This window comes from Arachis hypogaea, chromosome 15 (assembly GCF_003086295.3).
Source record: "Arachis hypogaea cultivar Tifrunner chromosome 15, arahy.Tifrunner.gnm2.J5K5, whole genome shotgun sequence".
NCBI lineage: Eukaryota > Viridiplantae > Streptophyta > Magnoliopsida > Fabales > Fabaceae > Arachis > Arachis hypogaea.
The window spans coordinates 124,847,069-124,868,627 of record NC_092050.1 but is presented as its reverse complement, the minus strand read 5'-3'; the positions used below and the strand labels follow the sequence as shown (position 1 = coordinate 124,868,627).

Sequence of the window (21,559 nt, the reverse complement as noted above, 5' to 3'; positions counted from 1 at the left end):
AAACCTTATTGAGGTCTCTGTTGATCATTCCATGAGAGATTTGGATGATTTCTCCATGAAGGATTATAGGTGTTTCCATAGGATTTTCCCATGTAATTCACCTCTTCCATTGCTGGGTTCTCAGGATCATAAGCTTTTTCTTCAGAGGAAGCTTCCTTAGTACTGTCTGTTGCTGCTTGCATTCCAGACAGACTCTGAGAAATCATATTGACTTGTTGGGTCAATATTTTATTCTGAGCCAATATGGCATTCAGAGTATCAATCTCAAGAACTCCTTTCTTCTGAGTTGACCCATTATTCACAGGATTCCTTTCAGAGGTGTACACGAATTGGTTATTTGCAACCATTTCAATGAGTTCCTGAGCTTCTACAGGCGTCTTCTTCAGATGAAGAGATCCTCCAGCAGAGCTATCCAATGACATCTTAGATAGTTCAGACAGACCATCATAGAAGATTCCTATGATGCTCCATTCTGAAAGCATGTCAGAAGGGCACCTTCTGATCAATTTCTTGTATCTCTCCCAAGCTTCATAGAGGGACTCACCATCCTTCTGTCTAAAGGTTTGGACTTCCACTCTAAGCTTGCTCAATTTTTGAGGTGAAAAAAACTTTGCCAAGAAGGCATTGACTAGCTTTTCCCAAGAGTTCAGGCTTTCTTTAGGTTGTGAATCCAACCATGTCCTAGCTCTGTCTCTTATAGCAAAAGGAAAAAGCATAAGTCTGTAGACTTCAGGGTCAACCCCATTGGTCTTGACAGTGTCACAGATTTGCAAGAACTCAGCTAAGAATTGATGAGGATCTTCCAATGGAAGTCCATGAAACTTGCAATTATGTTGCATTAGAGAAACTAATTGAGGCTTAAGCTCAAAGTTGTTTGCTCCAATGGCAGGGATAGAGATGCTTCTCCCATAGAAATTAGGAGTAGGTGCAGTAAAGTCACCAAGCACCTTCCTTGCATTGTTGGCATTGTTGTTTTCGGCTGCCATGGTTTCTTCTTCTTTGAAGAGCTCTGTTAGGCCCTCTAAAGAGAATTGTTCTTTAGCTTCTCTTAGCTTTCTCTTCAAGGTCCTTTCAGGTTCAGGATCAGCTTGAACAAGTATCCCTTTATCTTTGTTCCTGCTCATATGAAAGAGAAGAGAACAAGAAAGTAGGGAATCATCTATGTCACAATATAGAAATTCCTTGAGGTGTCAGAGGAAAAGAAGAATAGAAGGAGGAGGTAGAGATGATAGAATTCGAACTTATTAAAGAAATAGGGTTCGAATTGCACCTTGATGAGGAGTCTTAGTCCCTTAAATAAAAGGATGTGAAAAGAGGGGAAGAATTTTCGAAAATTAATTAAAAGATTTTAAAAAGAAATTTGAAAATTTGATTGATATTTTCAAAAACTAAGATTGGGAAAGAAATAAAGTGATTTTTGAAAAAGATTTTGCAACTCGAAAAAGAATTGATTGAAAAAAAATTAATTTTGAAAAAGATGTGATTGAAAAGATATGTTTGAAGAGATATGATTTGAAAATCAATTTAGAAAAAGAAAATTTTTAAAATTAAAGTTGATTACTTGACTATCAAGAAATTAAAAGATATGATTTTAAAATTTAAAGTTTGATCCTTTCTTAATAGACAAGTAACAACTTGAAAATTTTGAAGTAAATCTTTAATTATAGCAAGGATTTTTGAAAATAGTAAAAATAAATATAAAATGGAAAGAAATTGATTTTGAAAGAAATATGATTGAAAAGATATGATTTGAAAAAGATTTGATTTTGAAAAATTTTGAAAACTTGAAAAAAATGTGAATTAAAAACAAAATCTTCCCTCTAGTGTCATCCTGGCGTTAAACGCCCAGAATGGTGCCCATTCTGGCGTTTAACGCCCAAATCTCTACCTTTTTGGGCGTTAAACGCCCAGCCAGGTACCCTGGCTGGCGTTTAAATGCCAGTTTTCCTTCTTCACTGGGCGTTTTGAATGCCCAGCTTTTTCTGTTTGATTCCTCTGCTAAATGTTCTGAATCTTCAATTCTCTGTATTATTGACTTGAAAAGACATAGTTTTAAAAATATTTTTGAATTTTTGATGATGAGAAACAATAAAAATTGCAACTAAGATCAAATAAACAATGCATGCAGGACACCAAACTTAAAAATTTTCATATAGGAGACACTAACAAATTGAGAATGCATATGAGAAACAACAAAACACACAAAACAAGAGAATTTAAAGATCAGAGCAATGAAATCATCAAGAACAACTTGAAGATCAATGAAGAACAATATGCATAAATGCAAAAAATGCAAGAAGAAGAAAGTCATGCAATTGACACTAAACTTAAAAATTGATACTAGACTCAAACAAGAAACATAAAATATTTTTGGTTTTTATGGTTTTATAAATTTTTTTGTGATTTTCGAAACTTATATGGAAAAGAAAATAAAGAGAATCAAAACTTTTAATAAGAATTCCAGGAATCATGCAATGTTAGTCTAAAGCTTCAGTCTAAAAAGATTAGACATGTTTGGCCAAGCTTCAGCAGGACATTACATTTAGCAGCTAAATTGTTGAGAATCAATCAGCTTTTGTGATGATAAGAACATCACCTTGAAACTCTAGAATTCATTCTTAAAAATTCTGAAAAATACATAATCTAAGCAACAAGATGAACCGTCAGTTGTCCAAACTCGAACAATCCCCGGCAATGGTGCCAAAAACTTGGTATGCGAAATTGTGATTATCAACAATGGCGCCAAAGACTTGGAGCTCTCAAACGTAAATCACACTTTGTCATAATTCCGCACAACTAACCAGCAAGTGCACTGGGTCGTCCAAGTAATAAACCTTACGTGAGTAAGGGTCGATCCCACGGAGACTGTCGGCTTGAAGCAAGCTATGGTCATCTTGTAAATCTCAGTCAGGCAGATTCAAATAGTGATGGAGGATTGATAATTAAAAGATAAATAAAACATAAAATAAAGATAGAGATACTTATGTAATTCATTGGTGGATTTCAGATAAGCGTATGAAGATGCTTTGTTCCCCTTGAACCTCTGCTTTTCTATTGCCATCTTCTAATCATTCATACTCCTTTCCATGGCAAGATTTATGTTGGGCATCACCGTTGTCAATGGCTACATCTCGTCCTCTCAGTGAAAATGGTCCTGATGCTCTGTCACAACATCGGCTAATCAGCTGTCAGTTCTCGATCATGTCGGAATAGGATCCATTGATCCTTTTGCGTCTGTCACACGCCCCACAATCACGAGTTTGAAGCTCGTCACAGTCATCCCTTCCCAGATCCTACTCGGAATACCACAGACAAGGTTTAGACTTTCCGGATCTCAGGAATGGCCGCCAATAATTCTAGCCTATACCACGAAGGTTCCAATCTCAGATTAGAAACCCAAGAGATGCGCATTCAAGCTTGGTTGCATGTAGAACGGAAGTGGTTATCAGTCACGCGTTCATAGGTGAGAATGATGATGAGTGTCACGGATCATCACATTCATTAAGTTGAAGAACGAATGTATATCTTGGAGAAGAAATAGACTTGAGTTGAATAGAAAAACAATAGTACTTGTATTAATTCATGAAGAACAGCAGAGCTCTACACCTTAATCTATGGTGTGTAGAAACTCCACCGTTGAGAATACATAAGAACAAGGTCTAGGCATGGCCGTGAGGCCAGCCTCCAAACGTGCATAAGACTCTCAAAGATCAAAAGTTTATCAAGTGTGTAAATACAATAGCAAAAGGTCCTATTTATAGAGAACTAGTAGCCTAGGGTTTACAGAAATCAGTAATTAATGCAGAAATCTTCTTCCGGACCCACTTGGTGTGTGCTTGGGCTGAGCATTGAAGCTTTCATGTGTAGAGACTTTTCTTGGAGTTAAACGCCAGCTTTTGTGCCAGTTTTGAAGTTAAACGCCAAAATTCTTGAGCTGACTTGGAATGCCTGTTTGGGCCATCAAATCTCGAGTAAAGTATGGACTATTATATATTGATGGAAAGCCCAGGATGTCTATTTTCCAACGCAATTAAGCGCGCGCCAATTGGGCTTCTGTAGCTCCAGAAAATCCACTTTGAGTGCAGGGAGGTCAGAATCCAACAGCATCTGCAGTCCTTTTTCAGCCTCTAAATCAGATTTTTGCTCAGGTCCCTCAATTTCAGCCAGAAAATACCTGAAATCACAGAAAAACACACAAACTCATAGTAAAATCCAGAAGAGTGATTTTTATTTAAAAACTAATAAAAAAATAATAAAAACTAACTAAAATATACTAAAAACATACTAAAAACAATGCCAAAAAGCATAAAAATTATCCGCTTATCACCGGCAAAGGCATGAGTAGCATAGATCAAGCATTCAATGTCCAAGTTAGATTACCAAGCCTTTCAAACTAATAACATGTTTGTATTAACAATTATATTTAAATAATATAATATAAAAAGAGTTTTGTAAAAAGCAAGCATTTAGAGGAGTAGAATAAAAGATATCGAAAAACAGTGCACAATGCCATACGGACATTTTCACAAACACATAGCATGCATGGTAAATAAGCTATTGAAAGTATTAAATTGAACATTCAAGCAACCCTATAAAATTAATATATAATTGCCAAACAATTCCTTAACAATCCACAAGCAAATCATAAGAAATAATAATGACCCAAATAAATTTCCAACACCAATTAAAAGAAAAAGAAAAAAAAAGAAAACATGGATAATGAAAGTAAAAAGAAAAAGAAAAGAAGAAGAAAACATAAAAACAAGAAGAAGAATAGAAAAGTAAGGAGGGAAGAAGAAAAGAAAAACCTTGATAATGGTGGTGAGAGAGAGAAATTAGAAAGTGAGAAAGAATGAAGAAGGGAGAAAGGGGGAAGAAAGAAAGAAGAAGGGAAAAGAAAAGTAGGATTTGGGGAAGAGAAAGATAAGATATTTTGGCAGATATGGATATGTTGTGCGGCGCAAGCGACGCAGACGTGTGGGGTACGCGTTCGCGCGAATGGCGCTTAGATGAAACGACGCGGACGCGTCGGTCACGCAAACGCGTGACTCGTTCTGTGCTACTGGCGCGAGGGCAGCCTCGCGCTCGCACAACTCTCTGTTCGAAACTCATTGTTGCCAAATTCCAGGGTGACGCGTTCGCGTGGTGGACGTGATCGCGTGAATGGCCAAGATTGGAAGACGACGCGGACGCGTGGGGCACGCGTTCGTGTGGTAGGGCCTGTGCGTCTAGCGCCATTCCAGCCCCAGTCCAGTGTAACATTATGCCATACACCCTTTCTTACGTCGATTTTCAGGGCACGCGTTCGCGTGCTTGACGCGGATGCGTGGGAGGCATTATTTTCCTCACGATGCAGATGCGTCACCGATGCGGTCGCGTGGGTCAAATTGTGCCAAAAACACGCCTCTAGCCATGCTCTCGCGTGACTTTCTGTTCGATTTCTTTTTGTTTGTTATGCACCTGTGACGCGAGCGCGTCAGTGACGCTGTCGTGTCGCATGGGTTTTTTTTTTAATGCAATTATGCAAATGAAGATGCAAACTATATGTGCTAATAATGAGAAGAGTTATTGAAAAAAGAAAACTAAGAAAAAAGAAAGGAACGATCATACCATGCTGGGTTATCTCCCACCTAGCACTTTGCTTTAACGTCCTTAAGTTGGATGCTCCACTAGCTCAGTCTTCTGCTGTTGGAGGATCCTCCAAGAGGAAGATCTCTAGCTCCTTGTTTTTCTTCATCTTCTTACCATGATATAGCTTTAAGAGATGTCCATTAACTTTGATGAATTCAGAGCTTGAAGGATGACTTAGGTGGAAAACTCCGTATGGCTCGGCCTTCTCTACTCTATATGGACCTTCCCATATTGATCTCAACTTGCCTGGCATGAGTCTCAGTCTAGAGTTGTAAAGGAGGACTAAGTCCCCAGGTTGGAACTCTCTCTTCTTGATGTGCTTATCATGCACAGCCTTCATTTTTTCCTTGTACAGCCTTGAGTTCTCATAAGCTTCGAGGCGAAGGCTTTCTTATTCTTGCAGTTGCAACTTCCTTTCAGCTCTGGCTTTCTCAAATCTATGGGTGCACATGGGCCGGGTGAAGCTGGATTTGATGTGATCCAGACCCGGCCCGAAATATACACCGGGTCTATTTATTAGACCCGAACCCGACTCTAGACCCGATGAAACCAATACACTTTCGGGCCACAATTATACCGGGTAAAAACCGGGTGAAAACCAGGCCGTTAACATTATATTACGTTGATACCTTCTTGTAAGTTAGCATGTAAAAATATCCAAATTTTCAAGACTCCAACCATTAGTTAACATGGTAAAATTCACTTAGAAAAATATAACAATAACCAACCATTCTTCAAAATTAAAGCATAACCACAATCAATACTAAAGCATAACCACAATCAATACTAATATTGTCTAATAATACCAAATATTTAAATCAATACAATAACACAATCTTATGTATTAGTCTAAAGTCTTATGCATTCTAAACATAAAACATTAACTTATAGTCTTATAATGACTAATAACACAAAATATTAAGGTTTACAATACTTAAATTCCACATAAGAATAGTCATGATCCATCACTAATAACACAAAATATTAATTATGTGTGATAACCAGACCACCGGGCCGACTTCGGGTGACCCGAGCTATGGCCCGGACCCGACCCGAAATAATAACCGGGTCTATTTTTGAGTCCCGTACCCGACCCTAAACCCGATGAAATCACACCAAATTAGTCCCTAAAGTGTTCGGACCGGGCCGGGCCTTCGGGCCGGACCGGGTCATGTGCACCCCTACTCAAATCCCATGTTGTACTCCTTCATTGCCCAAAAGGCTTTGTGCTCTACCTCAACTGGGAGGTGGCAGGCTTTTCCATAAACTAAGCGGAAGGGACTCATCCCAATGGGTGTCTTGTATGCTGTTCTGTATACCCAGAGTGCATCTTGTAGCCTGGTACTCCAGTCTCTTCTATGAGGTTTGACTATCTTCTGCAATATACGCTTTATCTCTCTGTTAGACACCTCGGCTTGCCCATTAGTCTGGGGATGGTAGGCTGTTGCTACTTTATGAATTATCCCATGCTTCTTCAGTAATCCCGTTAGTCTCCTGTTACAAAAATGGGTGCCTTGATCGCTCACGATTGCTCGTGGTGATCCGAAGCGACAAATAATATGGTTTCTAACAAAGGAAACAACAGTGTTAGTGTCATCAGTGCGGGTAGGAATTGCTTCCACCCATTTAGAAACGTAATCTACAGCTAACAATATATAAAAATAACTATTAGAATTTGGAAATGGACCCATGAAGTCAATGCCCCAAACATCAAAAATTTCACAGAAAAGCATAATCTGTTGAGGCATCTCATCCCTCTTGGATATATTACTAAACCTTTGGCATGGGAACAAGATTTACAAAATTTAGCAGCGTTCTTAAAAAGGGTAGGCCACCAGAATCCACAGTCTAAAATTTTTCTAGCTGTTCTTTGAGGGCCAAAATGTCATCCACTCGCAGATGAGTGGCAGGCCTCTAAAATGGACTGGAGTTTTGATTGAGGCACACACCGTCTAATTACCTGGTCAGCACCACACCTCCATAAATATGGGTCATCCCATATATAAAATTTGGACTCGCTTTTCAGCTTGTCTCTTTGATGCTTAGTAAAGTTTGGAGGAAAAGTACGGCTGACTAGATAATTAGCTATAGGCGCATACCAAGGGACTACTGATACTGCTTGTAAGTTGTCGAATGGGAAATTATCATTTATAGGAGTGGAGGTATCCTTAATGTGCTCAAGGTGACTCAAGTGGTCTGCCACTAGATTCTGGTTACCACTCCTATCCTTAATTTCTAAATCAAATTCTTGTAGTAGCAGTATCCAACGTATAAGCCTCGGTTTGGACCCCTTTTTAGCTAATAAATACTTTAGAGTTACATGGTCTGAGTACACTACTACTTTAGTACCAAGTAAATAGGCTCGGAATTTATCCAGAGCAAAAACAATAGCAAGAAGCTCTTTCTCAGTAGTAGTGTAATTAGACTGAGCGGCGTCTAAAGTCTTAGACGCATAAGCAATTACAAAAGGATCCTTACCTTCACGCTGAGCCAGCGCCGCTCCTACTGCATGGTTGGAGGCGGACTTTTCATGTTTAGTATAGCCTGGCATTTGTCTGGGTTGGCTTCTATTCTCCTTTGGGTTAACATAAACCCCAGGAACTTCCGAGCTTCTACTGCAAAGGTGCATTTGGAAGGATTTAACCTTATCTCATGTTTCCTTATGGTGGAGAACACCTCCGAGAGGTCGGTCAGGAGTGACGTGTCCTCTTGGGGCTTGACAAGCATGTCGTCCACATATACCTCCATGAGTTTTCCTATATGAGCGAAAAACACCTTATTCATCAAGAGCTGGTATGTAGACCACTAGGCCCTGTGTTCTTTAATCCAAAAAGCATTACTACGTAGCAATAGTTAGCTTTCGAAGTTATGAACGAGGTCTTTTCTTGGTCCGGTTTATACATCGGAATTTGATTATATCTCAAGTAGGCATCCAAGAAAGACAAGTATCTGTAGCCTGATGCTGAATCAACCAGAGCATCAATACTGGGGAGTGGATAAGGGTCCTTAGGGCAGGCTTTATTGAGGTCGGTATAATTAATGAGCGAATATTTTATACGCTTTTTGGCATCATTTTCATATAGTTTTTATTATGTTTTGTTTAAGTTTTATTATATTTTCATAGGTTTTAGTGAAAAATTCACATTTTTGGATTCTACTTTGAGTTGTTGCATTTTATGATGATTTCAAGTAATTTCTGGTTGAAATTGAGGAGCTTTGGAAAAGTCTGAGTCAGAGACAGAGAAAGGATTGTAGATGCTGTCGGATTTTGACCTCCGTGCACTCGAAGGAGCATTTTTGGAGCTACAGAAGTCCAAATCGCACGCTCTCAATCGCATTGGAAAGCTAACTGATGAGCGGATATTTTATACGCTTTTTGGCATCATTTTGATATAGTTTTCATTATGTTTTGTTTAAGTTTTATTGTATTTTCATATATTTTAGTGCAAAATTCATATTTTTGGATTCTATTTTGAGTTGTGTTTTATGATGATTTCAAGTATTTTCTGGCTGAAATTGAGGAGTTTTAGCAGAGTCTGATTCAAAGACAAAGAAAGGACTGCAGATGCTGTCAGATTCTGACCTCCATGCACTCGAAAGAGCATTTCTGGAGCTACAAAAGTCCAAATGACACTCTCTCAATGGCTATGAAAAGCTAAAATTTAGGGCTTTTCAGAAATATATAATAGTCTATACTTTGATATGGAAATGAAAGCCCAAAACGGGCGTTCAACGCCAGCCACCAACCCCATTCTTGGTGTCCAACGCCCAAAAAGGAGCAGCTGGCGTCCAACGCCCATTCAGGAGTCCAAAACTGGCGTCCAACGCCCCAGAGGGGATACCAACTTGTGGCTTCACTCAAACTCAGCCTAAAAACTCACCAAGTAAGGCCAAAAAGTGGATTTTTGCCCTACAAGACTAGTTTATCCTATTTTTGTAATTCTTAGTTATCATATTAGTATATATAGGAAGAGATCACCCTTGTTTAGGATCTTTTTCCTCCACTTTTACTTTCGAACATTTTCTGTAAGCTATGAGTCACTAACCTCCTAGGTTAAGGTTAGGAGCTCTGCTGATTCTTATGGATTAATAATATCACTATTCTATTTCAATCTATGCTTGATTCCATTCTAAGATATATCTTTGTTCTTCATCCTAATGAATTGGGAGTGTAACTTGACTGTCATCCCTATTCTACATGGGTTCTTGTGAGTCCATGACAGGATAGTATTGAACCACAAGCTTGATTATACATCTCTTAGACGGCTAATCCATGACTTTTTTGGGGACTTGGAGACATCAGTTCTGCCGAGGTACGGGGCGATTAGGGCCTTTGTGGTATAGGCTAGAATTAGGAAGCAGAATTCTCTGATCCGGAAGATCCGACCTTGTTTGTGGCGCTTTGAGTAGGATCACCAAGGGAATGGACTACAGGAGCTTCACCCCCGTTCAGATTGGATGACCACTGACCTGGCATTTGATCTGAATCAGAGGAGATTAATGACCACTGACCTGGCGTTAATCACTTACAGCCTGCCATGGAATGAATCATCAGAAGTTGAAGTAGATAGTGAAAAAAGTTGTTCCAAAAGGAGGAAGCATCTCCGAAGCCTCAACCGTTCTCTTATCAATTGATTTTACATCTATCCAGTAATACTTTATTTATTCTATTTTTATGCATTTTTCCACAACAACTATATTTTCTATCCGCCTAACTAAAATCTACAAGATAGCCATTACTTGTTCAAACAACCAATCTCCGTGGGATCGACCGTCACTCACCTGAGATATTACTTGGATGACCCGGTGCACTTGCCAGTCTATCTGTGCGAATATTGCAGAGTCAATTTCGTGCACCAAGTTTTTGGCGCCGTTGCCGGGAATTGTTCCAGTTTGACAAACTGCCGGACTATCTTGTTGCTTAGATTTGGTACTTTTAATTGTGTCTTTTGTTTTCTTTTTTAAAAACTTTTTCAAAATCCATCTTTTCTTTGTCTTGTATTTGAGTCTTTTGTTAAAAGTTTCGAACTTTCTTGGTTTCTTTTGCCAAAAAATATTCAAAAATTGTGTCTTTTGTTTGAGTCTGGTGTCAATTTTTAAGTTTGGTGTCCCTTGTGTGTTTATCTTTTCTTTAAATTTTCGAAATTTGTTCTTGAGTGTTCTTCTTGGCATTCAAGTTGTTCTTGTTTCTTTTCTTTATTTGATCTAAAAATTTTTAAGTTTGGTGTCTTTTGGTGCTTTTGTTTAAAATTTTGAAAAAAGCTAGTGTCTTTGATCTAAAAATTTTAAGTTAGGTGTCTTTTGGTTGTTTTTCTCCTTCTTCTTTATTTCAAAAAAATAAAAAAAAATCTTTTCTATCTTTATTCAATTTTTCGAAAATCTTGCTTTCTTTTCTTATCTTGATTCAAAAATTTTAAGTTTAGTATTTTCTTGTTAGTAAAGTTTAAATTTTGATTTCAAACCTTATCTTTTCAAATCATTTTCAAATCTTTATCTTATCTTTGGTTTATCTTTCTTTAAATTTCAAATCATTATCTTATCTTATCTTAATTTCAAATTTCAAAAGCAAATCTTTCCAAATTTCAAAAACTTTTCAAATCTTCACAATATCTTATCTTTTCAACTTATTTTCAAACATTTATCTTATCTTGTTTCAATTTCAAAATTCAGAATCCAATCTTTTTCAAATCTTTTCAATTCTTATCTTATCTTGTTGACTTTTCCTTTTCTATTTTAAATTTAATTTTTTTAAATCAAATCTTTTTCAAATCTCCTGTTTTATCTTAGTTTCAAATCTTTCTTTCTTCTTTTCGAAAACTACCTTTTAATTTTCAAATTCTTCTACCCCCTATATTGGAATTCTTTCTCTCATCTCTCTACCCTCATTCTTCTTTCTTTTTCATATCTCACAGGGAGTTCTCTATACTTTGACATAGAAACTCTCATTCTCTTTCTTTCTTGGTTTTCTTTTTCTTGTTTATGAGCAGGAACGGAGATAAAGAACCTCTCTTTGATCCTGATCTTGAACCTGAGAGGACTCTAAGAAGGCATTTACAACAAGTTAAAGCACAATACTCCGGAGGAAATCTCACTGAACTTTTCGAATAAGAAACTGAAAATACAAACATGGCAGCCGATTCGAATAATAGAGGAGATGCAAGGAAGGTTCTTGGTGACTTCATTGTACTTACTTCTGACTTCTATGGAAGAAGCATCTCCATACCTATCATTAGAGTAAATAACTTTGAGCTTAAGCCTCAGTTAGTCTCTCTAATGCAACAGTACTGAAAATTCCATGGACTTCCACTAGAAGATCCACATTAATTCTTATCTGAATTCTTGCAAATCTGTAATACTGTTAAGACCAATGGAGTGGATCATGAGGTCTACAGGCTTATGCTTTTCCCTTTTGCTGTTAGAGACAGAGCTAGGATATGGATGGATTCTCAACCTAAGGAAAGTCTAGACTCTTGGGAAAAGTTGGTCAATGCTTTATTGGCCAAGTTCTTTCCACCTCAAAAGATGAGCAAGCTCAGGGTGGAAGTTCAAACCTTCAGACAAAAAGAGGGTGAATCTCTCTATGAAGCTTGGGAAAGATATAAGCAACTGATCAGAAGATGTCCTCCTGACATGCTCTCAAAATGGACTATCTTAGGTATCTTTTATGATGGTCTATCAGAGAAGTCCAAGATGTCCTTGGACCACTCTGCTGGTGGATCACTCCACTTGAAGAAAATGCCTGCAGAGGCACAGGAACTCATTGAAATAGTTGCAAACAACTAATTCATGTACACTTCTAAGAGAAACCCTATTAACAATGGGGTAGCTCAAAGGAAAAGAGTCCTGGAGGATGACACTCTGAATGCCATATTGGCTCAGAACAAGATCTTGACCTAACAGGTCAATATGATCTCTCAGCATTTGACTGGAATATAAGTTGCAGCGGGCAGCACTCAAGACACATCCTATGATGGAGATGCTTATGATCCAGATCAACTCACTATGGAAGAGGTGAATTACATGGGAGAACCCTATGGAAACACCTACAACTCCTCATGGAAAAATCTCCTAACTTCTCATGGAAGGATTAATAGAAGCCTCAGCAAGGCTTCAACAATAATCAAGGTGGAAGAAACCAGAATAGGTTTAACAGTAATAAACCATTCCCATTTTCTCAGTAACATATGGAGACCTCTAAGAAGAGCCTCTCTGACTTAGCAACCGTAGTCTCTGAACTCTCTAACACCACTCACAGTTTCACAACAGAAACTAGGTCCTCCATCAGAAATCTGGAGGTACAAGTTGGTCAGTTGAGTAAGAGAATCCCTGAGACCCCTCCTAACACTCTTCCAAGTAACACTGAAGTAAACCCAAGGGAAGAGTGCAAGGCCATCACTGTAGACATGGAGGCCGAATCTGAAGGGAATGCTCTGGCGTTGAACGCTAGTAAGGGAGTCCCTACTGGGTGTTCAACACCCAAAGAAGAACCATTCCTGGTGTTGAACGCCAGTAATGAGGCAGCTGGGGGTTCAACACCCACTAAAAACTTTCCTATTGAAGAACTGAAGGCAACTATGGCTCATGAGGAGACCATAGAAGTTTTATTGAATGCCTTGTTGCTAATTATGGACTATGAAGACCACTTCTCCTCTGATGAGGAAGAGGAAACTAGGGAAGAGCAAGTTGCTCGGTACCTAGGAGTCCTCATGAAGCTAAATGCCAAGTTTTTTAGAACAGGGACTGTTGAGTTAAAAAATTAACAAAATTAATTAATGATGACAAATATTATTTTATTCTGGACGTGTTGCAAGGGTAGATTTATCTGGGCCAACCTCAAAATTCAAGATCGTGGGTGGTCCTATGTGTTTCCTTAATTCAAACCACTTCTGGGCCCAATATGAATGTTACATGTTATTTTTTTTTTGTTTTTTGTTGGCTTGTGTGTTTTAGTTTCTGTCCAAAAAAGGTTTTCTTTTAATTTTATTTTAACTTTAAGTCCAATAAAGATTGTTTATTCTAAACTGATTTCCTTTTATTTTGAAATAAAATCAAATCTTTCTCTTTTGTGATGTCAAGTCTTTTCAAGTCATATCAAAAGGTGATGCAGTTGCATGGTTTGAGAAACTTTCTTTTAGGTACGGTTACCAACACTCCTTCTCTTCCCTCCATAACTCGTCCTCAAACCTTTCAGTTTCTTCCCACTCTTTTTACTGCTTTTCTTCCCTCAAAAAACCTAAAACCAACCAAATGAGGAAGAAAACCGTAGCTCACAAGCCCCCTCGTGAAAAGGTCTACAAGCTTCCTACAAAACCCTCAACTCGCTCCCAAGACAGAACATTCACTCCATCTCCCTCTCCTCTTATCTCACCTCCTCGGAGTAATCCAATGGCTCGCAATAAAAATTCCTCTAGGGTTCCATCGTCAGCCAAGCCAACACCTCCTCAGAAGGAACCACCATCCAAACCTGGGTCGTCAAAGCCTAGCACGTCGAAAGGGAAGCAACCAGCAGCGCCCGAACTAGCCTCTGAGCGCACACAACCTAAGTCTAGGTCTGTTCCAGTACGTTCTCAGTAAGGTAAAACTCGAGTTCCTCTTAAATCTGTTAAAGAACTTGACATTGATCCTTTTGCTCATAAATCCCACTTCATGACATCTCACTCCAACTACAATCCTTATAGATTTAGGTCTGCCATGAATAATGACTTTTATGATGGAGTTATTAAGTACTGTACCCTGTGTCCCTCTTTTCTTGTTGATTTACCCACTTTGAAAAAGAAAGGCTTTCCTTTTGTTGAAAACTTGGAATTTCTGGACTAGAATCATCTTTTTAATATCAAAAAGCCAGTTTACCCTCTTTTGGTTAAAGAGTTTTATGCCAACTTGACATATCATGAAGGCACTGTTCACTCATATGTAAAGGACCAAGATATAGTTTTAAATAATGAAACTATCAGTGATTCATTGAAGTATACTGATGTTGGGCCTTGTGCTTATATTTCTGTTAAGTGGAATGAAGGAGTTGGTATTTTTTACAATGATGCTTTGGCTGATATTTGTGAACATGTCTCCTTGATTGATGGCATTACACCCACTCACAAAGCCCTAGGATATGAACGTGCTCAGTTGCACCGAATCATCAATCACATCATACTTCCTTAAAGTGGTTCATATCAAAGGGTTTTCTACACTGACACTCTTGTTTTATATGCTCTTCTCACCAAAACAGAAATTTCATTTGCATATTTGATGGTTAGATACATGTTTGACTCTGTTAGGAGTGAAAAAGACAAAGCACTTCCTTATGGCATGTTTCTAACTTGCATATTTGAGCATTTTAGTGTTGACTTGACCAATGAGAATTATGAAAATAGACATTCATATCTAAAGGGAGGTGGTGCAGTGAAACAACAAAAAGGACCTACTCGATCTGAAAGAGTGGTTCTAGATGATGATGATGAAGAGTTCATTCCTGATGCATCTCCTCCTCCTTCCACCAAGGGTACCTCCATCTCTACTGGCCAAAAATCTGCCCTGCTGAATATTGTCAAGGATGTTGTTCAGGAGTTTGTCTCCCAATCCAATCACATGATTGCCATGAGCAAGGAGCAAAGAAAGCTAGCCAGCAAATATGAGAATTTCCTTCGAAAATCAAGAGATAGAGTGGCTGTGTTTATGAAGTTCATTGATAATCTTAACCAAGATGAAGATCCTGCCACTGATGTTGAAAAGGAAGCTGATTCGGAGGGAAATGGTTCAGATGCCTAGGATTGTTTCATGAAATTGTTGCTGTCTATTTTTTTGTCTCATGAATTCTGTTTATTTTGATACTTTTGAACTACTTCTGTTGTCTTGGATGACTGTAATATTGTAACCACTGCTGCACTTAGTTTTAATTTACTTCATATTTTGGTCTGTGCTCTAACACATTCTTGCAGGATTTACAGAGCTATTTTCATTGGTCCTGCTTATGCTCAACCCTTGATGACAAAAGGGGGAGTAATAGGCTGAAATGCTGAAATGAGTTAGATTTTATGAGTTAGATTTTTGCTGCTACTGTGATTTTTTTGTGATTTAAATGATGAATTTCTGACTGCTGCTGATGATAGTTTTGAGCACATAATATCTGCAACTGTGCTGCTACAGGGTTTGCTCATATGTGTTGGTTTGCCCTTGATTAATCTTGACACTTTGTATTTGCTGATATGATAAATACTGGGCTGAATCTGTGTTGCTGATTATGTAGTATCTCTTAGTCGAGTTACATTATGTACAATTTTTTTAAGTATGATGCAAACAGGAACAAAAAGGAAGAGCACAGATCCAGGGGGAGCTACTCTTGAAAAAGAAAGGGGGAGCAACATAAAAACAATCAACATCATTCAAAGGGAGTTTCTAAACTTTATTCAAATTTATTTCCTTTTGATTAATGTTTAATTATGTTTGTCATCAAGGGGGAGATTGTTGAGTTAAGAAATTAACAAAATTAATTAATGATGACAAACATTATTTTATTACGCAAAGTAAATAATTAGTGTTGATTGTTTATGATTATATAAGGCAAATTATTTATTGTTGTAGGCCAAAACTTATCTTTGCAGTAGCCCAAGAGCAAGGAAAACAACAAACATGACTGGTGGGCTAAAATACAAATGAAGCTCAAAACAAACAAAGAAAAGAAGGTAGCGGGCTAAATGAAAATGATCTGATCCAAGCCCGGTTACCTCTCTCAGTTCAAACTCTTTCCTTGTGCTTTAACCAAAAGCAACGTACACCTTACTGTCTCTATCAGAATGCACAGAAGTGAGAGAGAGTGCTTAGTTCCTAAGCTATTCAAAGAAGAAGAAAGAAAGAGAAGGTTAGGCAAGAAAGACTGAGGTCAAATCAGCAAAATCAAACCAAATCAAGCTAAGGGCAAAGGTTAAAGGTAACCCATTTTCTTATGCATGCATCATATGTTCTTCTCTTCTTCCCAACACTCTGCAAGTCTAAAAATGGCATACAAGGAAAAGTTGATTTCTGTTCCAATCTGATGTGTATCTACGGTCACAAGTGATTCTTGGGGACTAAGTAGCTTCTCAATGGCTCAGATCTGGTTTACCATTGGAAGACCTTTGTGGTTGCTATTTTATGGCTTTCGGTCAACAAAAGAAGGTCAGAAGTAAAGCTTCTTGATGCGTGAGCATCTTGTCTATCTTTTCCTAGTGAATTTGCATCTCATTTGTTGAGTTTAATTAAGAATTAATTATATTTTAGCCACTATGGATGCTATTGTGAGTTTTGTGCAATACTGTTTATTTTAGGTAGCATTTGGCGGAATTTGATGGAGTTTCTGCAGAGAAAGAGAAGAAGCCAAAGAGATGACTAGCGAATACCGACGCGGACGCATGGCTCACGCGACTGCGCGGAATGGAGGAAATCGCAATGACGCGATCGCATACCTGACGCGAACACGTGGACTGGAATCTGCACAAATGACGCGAACGCGTGGACGACGCGGACGCGTCACATGCGTCACGTGCAGAAAATGCAGAAAAACGCTGGGGGCGATTTCTGGGCTGTTTTAACTCAATTTTTAGCCCCGAAAACACATATTAGAAGCTGCAGAATGGACAGAACAAGTGGTCCCCACCCATCAACTGAATATCTGTTAATTAATTCAAATTTAAATTCAAATCTTAAATTAGGAAAAGATATTATTTTAAGTTTAATTTTAAATATTAGATTTTAAATTTATTAGGATTAGTTATAAAAAGGGATCTGATGTCATTAGATGAAAACTCGGTACATTTGGACCTGAATCCTTTTTTTTTCTTTTCCATGAGCAACTAAACCTCCATTGTTAAGGTTAGGAGCTCTATCTATTTCTATGGATTAATTTAATTGCTTTTTCTATTTTAATTTATGTATGGATTTATAATTTAAGAATTATTTTCGCTTTTTATTTTATGAATTTGGGTGGAACGGAAGTATGACCCTCTTTCTATTTGAGTTCCTGTAAAACTTGGAAAAGCTCTTTACTTGAACAACAGCTTGAAAACATTTTCTCCTAAATTTTAATTATTTGGATTTAACGGGATACGTGACATATAATCTTTTTATTTTTGGGTAATTAGAGTTTTTGTGGCATATAAACTGGAATTTGATTATCACCCTCTAATTGGAATTAATTGACCAAGGAATTGGCTGTTGATGAATTTTAGAGGAGACTAGGAAGGTCTAAGGAATTAGGGTCTAGTCACATATAGTTTGCCATAAATTAAATGCTACATGATTAAAATAGTTAATAAGAAAAATTAATCCGGAAAAATAGATAACTTTGAAACCTTAACTATCTTCTCCATATTTTATTCCCAACTTATTTATCTACCTATCTTTAATATTTTTTATATTGTTTAATGTCTTTTATACTGCATCTCAACACCAATTTTTGTTTGTCTAACTAAGCCTATCAAACACTATTGTTGCTTAGTCCATCAATCCTCGTGGGATCGACCCTTACTCACGTAAGGTATTACTTGGTACGACCCGGTGCACTTGCCGGTTAGTAAGTGTGGTTATAAAAATACCGCACCAAGGTTTTGGCGCCGTTGCCGGGGATTAATTGTGATTAACAACTACTCGTTATTTGATTGCTTAGATTAGATAATTTTTTTATTTTTTTTATTTTTTTTATTATTAATTTTTATATTTTTTTATTTTGCATTTTTTTTTCTTACGATTATTTTTTTTCTTTTTTCTTCTCTTTACGTTTATTTTTCTTTTTTTTATTTTTTATTTTCCCTTTCGTTTACGTTATCCCCCCCTTTTTCCGTACCTTTTTTATTTTATAAAAAAATTTTATATTTAAATAAATAAAATAGCAAAAAATTTTTTTTTTATTTTTTTATTTCTGAATTTAAGTTTGGTGTTACCTAGTTAATTTTATTTTTCTGTTTATTTTTTCTTTTAAATTTTTGAATTTATTTATTTATTTATTTAGTATTTTTATTTTATTATTTTACACAGGTTACCTCACAGGGACTTCTCTGCACTCTGACGTAGAGAGTTCCATTTTTTCTTGTTTTCTGCTTGTGTATGCGCAGGAACAGAGACAAAGAACATCTCTTAGATTTTGATCCTGAACCTGAAAGAACTTTCAGGCGACGTTTACAACAAGCAAGACTTTGCAAGACTGCAGAATTTACTATGGCAAATAATAACGCTAATGCCAATGTGGTAAATCCGAATGGGGATGATCAACAGAGGAAAGTGCTTGGCTCTTATTCTGCTCCTACTGCAGATCTTTATGGAAAGAGCATTGTGGTGCCTCCTATAACTGCAAACAACTTTGAGTTGAAGCCACAATTGGTCACCCTGGTGCAACAAAATTGCCAGTATCATGGTCTTCCTCACGAAGACCCGAATCAATTTATATCTGATTTCCTGCAGATATGTGATACTGTGAAGACAAATGGAGTGAACTCAGAGGTGTACAAACTCATGCTTTTCCCGTTTGCTCTGAGGGATAAAGCAAAGCTATGGCTAGATTCCCAACCAAAGGAGAGTCTGAATACTTGGAAAAAGGTCGTTACTGAATTTCTCACTAAATTTTTCCCACCAAAGAAGCTGACTAAGCTTAGGTTGGAGGTTCAGACTTTCAGACAGAAGGAGGGTGAAACTCTTTATGAAGCTTGGGAGAGATACAAGCTACTGACTAGGCAATGCCCTCCTGACATGTTCTCCAAGTGGACCCAACTGGATATCTTTTATGAAGGCTTAGGAGAGATGTCAAAGATGAGCTTAGATACCTCTGCAGGCGGTTCATTGCACAAGAAGAAGACACCAGAGGAAACTATTGAGCTGATTGAATTGGTTGCAAGCAACCAATATTTATACTCATCTAACAGGAATCCTGTGAACTCTAAGACCGCTCAGAAGAGAGGCGTGTTGGAAGTGGAAGCTGTTAGTGCCCTTCTTGCTCAGAACAAGCTTATGTCTCAACAGATAAATCTACTTACTCAATAGATGGGTGGCATGCAAATCTCAGCTATCAACACTCAAAATCCACCCCCAAGAAATCTCCTATGACATGGCAGGTAATTTTGTTCAAAATGATAATCATGATTATGCTCAACCTTCTTATGAACAGGTGAATTACATGGGGAGTGGTCCTAGGAATCCCAACAATGATCCATATTCTAAGATATACAACACGGGATGGAGAAATCACCCAAACTTTGGGTGGAGGGACCAACCTCAGAGACCTCAGAACTTCAACAATAGTTCTCAGGGCAGTTTCCAGCAGAACAATGATTTAGAAGCAATATTGACAGGTTTTAGACAGGAAACCAGAGCATCCATCAAGAACCTGGAAATTCAAATGGGTCAATTAGCCACAAAGGTTAATGAAATTGATCAGAGGACCACTAACAGCCTTCCTGGTAACATAATTCCAAATCCAAGAGAGGAATGCAAGGCTATCACTGTAATAAGTGAACAAGTGGCAAGTACGGAAGCACAAGTTATACAGGAAATCAAAGCCTCTATTAGAAACTTAGAGGTGCTAGTGGGCCAACTGAGCAAGCAAATACTTGAGAGGTCTGCAAGTACATTCCAAGGTGATACAGTAGTGAACCCAGGAGAAGATTGCAAGGGTATTCAATTGAGAAGTGGTAAAGTAGCTGGCTCTGAGACTAAGGCCAATGAAGAGCTAGTTGAAAAAGAAGCTCCAGAGGAGAAGAAGGAAGTAGAACACGCCCCTCGAAAGCGTGCGGACAACCCATTCCCAGACTCTCTTGACACTTATCCTACTTTGCCAAAGGCTCCTGAGTACAAGCCTAAAATGCCATATCCTCAGAGACTTCAAAAGGAGACCAAGGACAAACGGTTTTCAAAGTTCTTGGAAGTCTTCAGAAAGTTGGAAATAAATATTCCTTTTGCTGAGGTTTTGGAACAAATGCCTCTCTATGCCAAGTTCATGAAGGAGCTATTGCCAAAGAAGAAGCCTTTAAAAGGAAATAAGACAGTGGTCCTGACTAAAGAATGCAGTGCCATCATTCAGAATGACTTACCAAAGAAGTTGCCAGATCCAGGGAGCTTTCAAATTCCATGCACCATTGGGAGCACAACCTTTGAGAAAGCGTTATGTGATCTGGGAGCAAGTATCAATTTAGTGCCCCTGTCTGTGATGAAGAAGCTGCAAATCCAAGAGGCACAACCCACAAAGATAGCATTACAGATGGCAGACAAATCTATGAAGCCTGCATACGAATTAGTGGAAAATATCTTGGTTAAAGTGGGTAAGTTCTTCCTCCCAGCAGACTTTGTGATTCTTGACATAGGGGAGGATGAGAATGCCTCTATAATTCTAGGAAGACCATTTCTAGCCACTGGAAGAGCTCTGATTGATGTAGAAGTGGGTGAATTAGTGCTTAGAGTGCATAATGAACAACTGATCTTTCATGTCTTCAAAGATGTACATTCAACAGGTGAAGAAGAGAGGTGCATGCAGGCTGAGCTTATTGATCCAAACCTTCAAGAATCCCCTGATGATGCACAGCAGAATTTGCAACTCAAACCTCCTGTGGTGACAACCGATAAAATTCCGCCTGACATCAAACCTAAGTTTGGTGTTGAAACTGCATCATCTACCAAGGAGGAGGTCCCCAAAAATAAAAAAATACCCAGAAGATGGAGAAACAAAAAGATCCCCACTGAAGGTTTCTCCCCAGGAATGAAGGTGGTGTTGACCAGCAATCCAGCATGGGTTTATACAGTAATCAAAATCCTCTCTCTGGAGCATATTGAGCTACGTTATGGAGACACAGGAAAGAAGTTCAAAGTAAGGGGTGAAGAGCTGAGCCCCTATGATCCTCCTCCTTAGAGGAGCTAACCGTCAAGCTAGTGACGATAAAGAAGCGCTTGTCGGGAGGCAACCCGATAAATTCGT

The 21,559-nt window shown here is 38.1% G+C and overlaps 2 non-coding genes across 2 annotated transcripts; one reads left to right on the top strand and one right to left on the bottom strand.

The window, feature by feature from the left end:
• The first annotated feature begins 476 nt into the window (after positions 1–476).
• On the top strand, positions 477–584 carry LOC112753573 (small nucleolar RNA R71). Its single transcript, XR_003177955.1, has one exon. It is a non-coding gene; the product is annotated as a small nucleolar RNA R71 (small nucleolar RNA).
• An 18,658-nt stretch (positions 585–19,242) lies between these two features.
• Positions 19,243–19,346, bottom strand: LOC112752240 (small nucleolar RNA R71). The gene has a single exon (XR_003176688.1). It is a non-coding gene; the product is annotated as a small nucleolar RNA R71 (small nucleolar RNA).
• Positions 19,347–21,559: the final 2,213 nt, after the last annotated feature.